Here is an 8,054-nt window from a genome sequence, read left to right on the forward strand (position 1 = left end):
CCAGGTTTGAGATAAGGAAAATCTTCTTTATTGAGGGAGGTGTTAGGATTTGGAATGGGCTTCCTGGGGGAGTTGTGGATGAAGATAAAAAAGAGATCTGGATATGTATTTGGAAAAATGAATTTAACAGGCTGCAGAGATAAGGCTAGCAAATGGGAGGGGCTTTGGAGACATTCCTGGAGCTGATGCACACACTCTATCATGGGTCTGATGTGAATAAAAGTCAGTATACGATTATTTCAAATTGTAAATGCTCGCGCATATCTGATTATTTAGTGCAGCATAAGCATTGAAAATGCAAGTATTGCAAGACCATCTTCATTATATAGTCTAATTATTGCTCAGAACATGAATATTTTAGATGTTGAATTCCAATTACGAAACCAAATCGCTCATTGCTTTGGCACAAGTCTCTTTGAAAATGTCTGACTTTTCTCTTTCACGATAATATGTTTATCGTTTTTGTTCACTGTCTGCATTTCAAATTAAATAAAACTTTTTTTCTAAAAATTAAACGTTTTCAAATTATTGTTCACCAAAATTTGATAACATAACTCATTTATTTTGTTTAATATTCACAGTGCATGGTGAATTATAGCCATTTCTAATTCGCTGACAAATAGCTGAAGCTTGTACATTTCAGTAAGAAATTAAACTGATTGATTATGTATAAATGTATAAGAACACTCATTCTATTTGATTATTCAATCGTTTGCTCACCCTGAACATGTAATCATTCAGAAGCCAACCGCTTTCAAAATGTTGGAGTGACAATGCATTGTTTTGAATCCCGACATTGTGTGTGCAATTCTGATCGCCAGAAGAGTTACATCCATGTTGTTTGTTCGAAATAAAATAACATGTACATTCTTTATTTCTGTGTTAGAAAGTCTTGACAGGAGTTTATATTTTTGATCCATAAATATAGAATCAACCTAATTCTTTTCAGAGATTATAGTTCAGTTGAATAATCATAGTTGATGTCTTATTTTTGCCTAATTCAGTCAACTTAGCAAACATCTGATTAATACATGGGTCACCCAACAGATTGTAGCTGAAGAAAAGAGCAGCAAATGACAAGTCAAGAATCACGTTAATAACTGAACTTGGCGGAGCCTGCCTGATGTAGGACACCACACAGACTGGCTTTCAGGTGAATGGAACAATGAACAACATAACTGGAAGTTTGAGGCTAACGCCCCTCCCAGCTTCCATATCACTCCCTCAAGCATTCAACAATTGATAAGAATCCACAGGCTGGGTGAAACGTAAAACACAGAACAGTACAGCACATTGCAGACCCTTCGATCCTTGACGTCCTGTCAATCTTTTATCCTACTCGAAGATCAGACTAACTGACATACCCAGACATGCTGGTCCGGTGACAGGTACAGTGCACAGTCAGCCATTCTTACTTCCTGGTCTTTTCTGATGTGCAGCTGCCTTGAAATGTCTGTTCAAACCAAACAGATTGAATGAAATTCAAGCAGTCGAGACGACGTTCATGACTGTATATTTCAATCAGGATTTAATGATGGATGAGATTCCAGAATAACATAATCAATGAATGAAAAACACAGCAACACAAGAAATAGCAGTTGAGTACAACATGTGGTTCCAAATAGGCCTCACGGTGTTACCGATAGATTATCAATCCAGGCAATCAGCTCCTGATCTTTGGACCCAGGTTCGAATCCTGCCACTGCAGATGGTGGAAATTCCATTCAATAATTTTAAAATATCCCTGGAATTATGAATCTACCTATGAGAATAAAATCATTGCCGATTTTTAGAAAAGTCAATCTGGATCATTAATATCCTTCAATGAAGGATTCTTCTATCCTCACGTGGTCTGGTTGACATGCAAATCCAGACCAAAAGCAACGTCATTGACTCCCAATCGCCCCCTGAAATGATCCAGTGATTCATTCAGTTGTATCAATCGTTACAAAGTTTCAAAGAAATGAAACCGGCTGGACCACCTGGCATCAAACTGTGCACTGGAAAAGTCAACATTAGAAACATCACTGTAGAACCTCCAAAGTCTTCCTTACTATTATCTAAGGGGTAGTGCCAAAACTGGGACAACTGCCTTACAGGCTATTCAAGCAACAGCCTGACATAGTCATACTCACGGAATCATACCTTACAAAAATAACCCAGCCACCACCATCACCATCCCTGGATATGTCCTGCCTCAAAGGCAGGACCGATCCAGCAGAGGGGGCAGCTCAGTGAGATACAGTCGGTAAGTAGTTGCTCTTGGAGTCTCCCGAATTGACTCCAGACCTAATGAAGTCCCATGGCTTCAGATTAAACATGGACAAGGAATTCTCTTACTGATTACCACGTAACGTCATTCCTCATCTGAATCAGTGCTCCTCTATGTTAAAAAACTCTTGGAGAAAGCACTGACTGAGGCAAGGGCACAAAGCGAATTCTGGCTGGGAGATTTCAAAGTCGAGCACCAAGAATGGATTGGCAACAGTACTATTGATCACGCTGGTCGGGTCCTAAAGGACATAGCTACTAGATTGGGTCTGCAGCAGGTGGTGAGGGAAAGAACAGGAGGGGAAAAATCATACATGTCCTCATCCTTACCAATCTACCAACTCCATGACAGTATAGGTAAAAATCTCGTGGTCAGGTTCAGAATAAATTCTATTGTGTTGTGCGGCACTATCACCATGCTAAATGGCACAGATTTCGAAGAGATCTAGCAACTCAAGACTAGCATCCATAAGACACTGTGGATCATTAATAGCAGCAGCACTGTACTCCAGCACAAACTGTAATGTCACGACCCATCATATCCCCCCACTCAACCATTACCATCAAGGCAGAGGATCAACTCTGGTTCAATGGAGAGTGCAGGAGGGCATGCCAGGAGCAGAACCAGGAATATACAAAGATAAAATGTTAATCTGCTGAAGCTTCCAAACAGAAATACTTGCGTGCCAAATAATATAAACAGCAAGGGACAGACAGAACTGAGCTATCCCACAATGAATGCATCAGATATAAGCTCTGCAGTCCTCCTAATCTGATCATGGATGGTGGTGGATGATCAAACAACTCACTGGAGTAGGAGTCTCCACAACTATCCCAATCCTCAATGATGGAAGTTCCCAGAACATCAGTAAAAAAGTTAAGGCTGAAGCTTTTGCAGCAATCTTCAGTCAGAAGTTTTGAGTGGATGATCCATTTCGGCCTCCTCCCGTGGTCCCCATCATTACAGATAGCAGTCTTCAGCAAATTCGATTCACTAATATCAAGAAACGGTTAAAGGTACTGGATACTCAAAGGCTATAACCCTGATAACATGCCGACAATCGTCCTGAAGACTTGTACTCCAGAACTTGGAGCTTCCCTAGACAAGCTGTTCCAGTTCGGTTACAAACAGACAATGGGGAAAACTCCTCAAGTATGTTCTGTACATAAAACGCAGGATAAATTCAACCCGACCCAATACCGCCTCATCAGTCTACTCTCCATCATCAGTAAAGTGATGGAAGGTGTCATCAACAGTGTTATCAAGCAGCACCTGCTCAGGGACACCCATTTTGTGTTCCACCAGGGTCACTCAGCTCCTGACCTCATCACAGCCTTGGTTCAAACATGGAAAAAGGAACTGAATTCCAGCCCTTGACATCAAGGCTGCATTCTGCCAAATGTGACATCAAGGACCCCAAGCAAAAACGGTATCGCAGGCCAACACTGCATTATTGGAGTCATACCTGACAGATAGGAAGATGGTCATTGTTGCTGGAGGTCAGTCATCTCAGCTCCAGAACATCTCTGCAGTGGTCCCTTAGGATAATGTTCTAGGTCCAAACATCTTCAGCAGCTTCAACAATGACCTTCCTTCCATCATAAGGTCGGGAGTGGGGATTATCCAGGCTTGGGCTGACAAGTTGCAAGTCACATTCGTGCCACACAAATTCAGTCAATGACTATCACGAATAAGAAACAACATACCACTTGTTTTTCAGCAGCATTATCCCCACTAAATTTCTCACCTTCTGACTTCCCAAAGCCTGTCCAACATTTACAAGGCACAAGTCAGGAATGAGATGTAATAATCCTCACTTACCTGACTGAGTGCAGCCCCAATAATACTAAAGTAGCTTGACACCATCCAGGATAAAGCAGCCCATTTGATTTGCCGCACATCCACAAGCATTCACTCCCTTCACCACGGTCGCTCAGGAACAGCAGTGCGTACGATCTACTAGACACAATGCAGAAATTCCACAAAGATCCTCAGAGAGCTCCTTCCAATTTCACGAACACTTCCATGTAGACTGACAAGGGCAGTAGACCTTTGGGAACACCACCAACTTCAAATTCCCCTGCAAACCGGTCAACATCCTGATTTGGAAATATGTCGCAGTTCCTTCCCTGTTGCTGGTTCAAAACACTAGAATTCCCTCCTTAATCACTAGTGGGCCAACGCACAGCACGTAAATTGCACCAGTTCGAGAAGGTAGCTCACCACCACCTTCTCAAGGGCATCTCGGGACGGGCAAGAAATCCAGTGTTTCCCACATCCAAAAAATATTTTTTAAATAAGTATTTCCAAGCCGAGCATCTCGATGGGACAGATTATCTGATTTGAACACGAATAGGAAAACAGTGTTTCTAATAGTGAATATTTTAGACTTTTTCTGTTATTGGGAAGGTGTTCCGTATTCGATAGCATATTGTTGCTGACTGCTGTGATAAATTGCACCTTTTTAGTTAAAATCAACAATACTGGTGTAACAGGCTCAATCCTTCAAAATGACCAGATTACAAATGACAATCATAATAGAGACAATGTTCTCCCGCCAGGTGAGACTCACAGATAGTAGCTTACATTTAACAGATTAATGGACTACTGGCTACACTGAATCCTCCCACCGTCTCTATCACAGGGGTTACCACTGACCAGAACGTGAAGTCAAATCAACTTATATTTACAAGAGCAGATCAGAGACTTACAATTCTGCACTGTGCTGTTTTAGCATTGTCTCTCTGTCGAGTGGGAATATGTTCTACACACTGACTGTATCAATCTTTGCCGTAATCGATCAGTTTCAATCAGATGCCCACCCCACCCCCACCATTCTTCAAAGTTCCATCGAGTACACACACTGCCGCTCATATGAAAAGCTGTCATCCCTCAGCAGTTCACAATATGCCAAATGCCGTCTGACCATTGCCCATTATATTCTCAACAAAATGTCTCCTCTCTTGTATTCTTGTTCTCTTGAAATGAACGTGAACATTGCATTTGCTTTCGTAACTGCCAACTGAACCTGCACATTAACCATAAGGGAGGACGAGTGCTTCAAAATCCTTTTGTGCTTCAGATTTAATGGATCCTATTCGAACATAGTGTCTGCCTCTGTTCCGCCTATCAAAGTGCATAATCTCACACAATTCCATACTGTGTTCCAACAGCCACATGTTTCCCACAGGCCAAAACTGTCCAAGTCTTTCTGCAGCCTCCCCACTTCCTCAATATCATCTTCCCAGCAAACCATCACTGCATCATCTTCAAACTTAGCAAAACTGCACTCAGTTCCTTTGTCCAATTTGTCCATATATAATACATTTCCTGGCTCCCTAAGGACTGCCCACCATCTACAAGGCACAACACTCAAGGTGCTTGACTCCATTCATGTTGAAGCAATGGCTTGAGTGGAATTACACCTGCAAAGTCTTCACTCCCTGCTCCACTGAATCTCAGTAGAAGCACACCCTGCCCCGTTTTCTGGTGAGTTTACTTCATTATGGCGCACAATCCCAGTCTATTGATGGCATTCTGTCTGGACAAACTGTGTGTTGATGACGATGGAGGGAGGTGGGGGAAGGAATGTCTATGATGAATGACTATGTGACTGCCAGGCTGAAACCTGCCTCGTCTGCCTCGGACGTATCTGTGCCCGCTGTCACCGCTGCAGACATGATCAGTCTTCCTGAGAGTCAAGGCAAGGGAAGCGACAGACCTGGACGATGTTCCCGGCTGTGTACTCAGAGCCTATGAGGACCAACTGGTAGAGGTATTCATATACAACTACAGCTTCTCCCTCTTACAAGCCGAAGTCCCAACCTGCTTCGAGAAGACCACCATCATCCTCGTAAGTGAGAAAGCACATGTAACTTTCCTTAATGACTACCGCCCAGTGGCTCTGACCTCTATAAACATGGAGTGATTTGAAAGGCTGGTTATGGCCCACATCAGCTCCAGTCTCCCAGCCTGACCTGATCCCTTATAATTTGCCTAATGATGCATCAGGTCCAGAACGGATGCCATACCCCGATCCCTGCACTCATCCCTTGGACATCTCGACAACAAGGACACTTACACCAGACTCCTGCTCACTGACTATAACTCCACCTTCAACATCGTTATCCCCTCCAGACTGATCTCAAAATTCCTTGACCTTAGTTGAGGCTCCACCCTCTGCAACTTGATCCCCCGGTTTCAGACCCACAGATCACAATTAGTGAAGATAGGTATCTGCACCTCGACCACAATCACACTCAACACTGGATACCCCCATGATGCGTCCTCAGCCCCCTACTGTACTCCCTGTCCACACGCGGCTGTGTTGCCAAATTCCAAACAATGCCAGCTGCAAGTTCGCTGATGACATGCCCACGTAAATATAGGTATCCCCTGCTTTTCAAAAGTTCATCTTTCCCCGCTTCCCTTTCCAAATTACCTACATTAGGACCTGTTTTCGCTAATCAAAAGAAATCCAAAGAGGATTTTGACTTTTACGAAGATTGCCGAAAGTTTTCCCATACAAATGAATGCTTCTTCACTTTACACCATATCGGCTTATGAAAGGAACACTGTACTTAAAATCGCAGAGCAGTTACCATGTCACACGAATAGAATGCTTTCAGTTGCCAGTATACATAATAATAGTAGTAATACAGCTCATTCTAAGCAGGAAAAGACAATGGGTTGAGTTTCCGCAACCTTTGCTGTAATAATTCTGTGATATGTATTGAAAGCCTATGGAGGGGCGGGGGGGAGGGGGGGTATGGGGGGATGGAGACAAGCTTGTTCAATAAAGGGAAACCTGTATATGTCTAAGACAATGTTTAAAGCGATTTTATCTCCCTGTCTCTCAGCCCTGAACGGTGGTCATCTTCTTATATTCGTTAATGGGATATGGGTATCACTGGCTGGGCAAGCATTACTTCACTCTTCGAGCTGTTCTTGAGAAGACCGTGAACCACTGTAGTCCACGTGTTTTATTTGCTTTGATTTGATTTATTTTAGTCAAGTGTACAATGGAAAGCTTTGTTTTGTGAGTAGTGCAGGAAGATGATAGTAGACAAAAAAACACAGCTCATGAGGTACTTCAACAGAGTGAGGCATATAAGGTTACAGCTGCACAGGAGATGTGCAAAACAAGATCGCAATAAGCAAGACTCGTATTATTTGAAGTTAGAGATGTCAATTCGTCAGTCTAATTACGGTAGGGAAGAAAGTGTTCCTGAGTATGCTGTTCCATGTTTTCAAGCCTCTCTATCTTCTTCCTGTTGGAAGAGGTTGTCGGAGATCATTACCAGTTTGGGAGAGATTTTTTTAATGTTATCAGCCTTTCGGTGACAATAAGAAGTATAAATGGATGGAAGATAACCTTCCGTGATGGTCTGTGTTGTGCACACAACTGTCTATAGTTTCTTATGGTCCTGGGCAGAGCAGTTACCATGTCACACGAATAGAATGCTTTTAGTTGCCAGTATACAGAATAACAGTAAGAGATACAGCTCATTCAAAGCTGGAAGAGACAATGGGTTGTGTTTCCTCAACCTTTGCTGTAATAATTCTGTGATATGTATTGAAAGCCTATGGAGGGTGGGGGGGGGGGGGGAGTGGGGGTAGACAAGCTTGTTCAATAAAGGACACAGACTGTTCCATCAACAAAAATTGATTCTTATTATGTCATGAAGTTCAGTTGCAAAGAAAAGTGTTTTTAAAAAAAAGAGGTTTTCTGAGCTTTACAGGATATTCAGAAACATGTTTTTTTTCTCTTTGAATCTTATAG

This window comes from Chiloscyllium punctatum, chromosome 19 (genome assembly GCF_047496795.1).
Source record: "Chiloscyllium punctatum isolate Juve2018m chromosome 19, sChiPun1.3, whole genome shotgun sequence".
In the NCBI taxonomy this organism is placed as follows: Eukaryota; Metazoa; Chordata; class Chondrichthyes; order Orectolobiformes; family Hemiscylliidae; genus Chiloscyllium; species Chiloscyllium punctatum.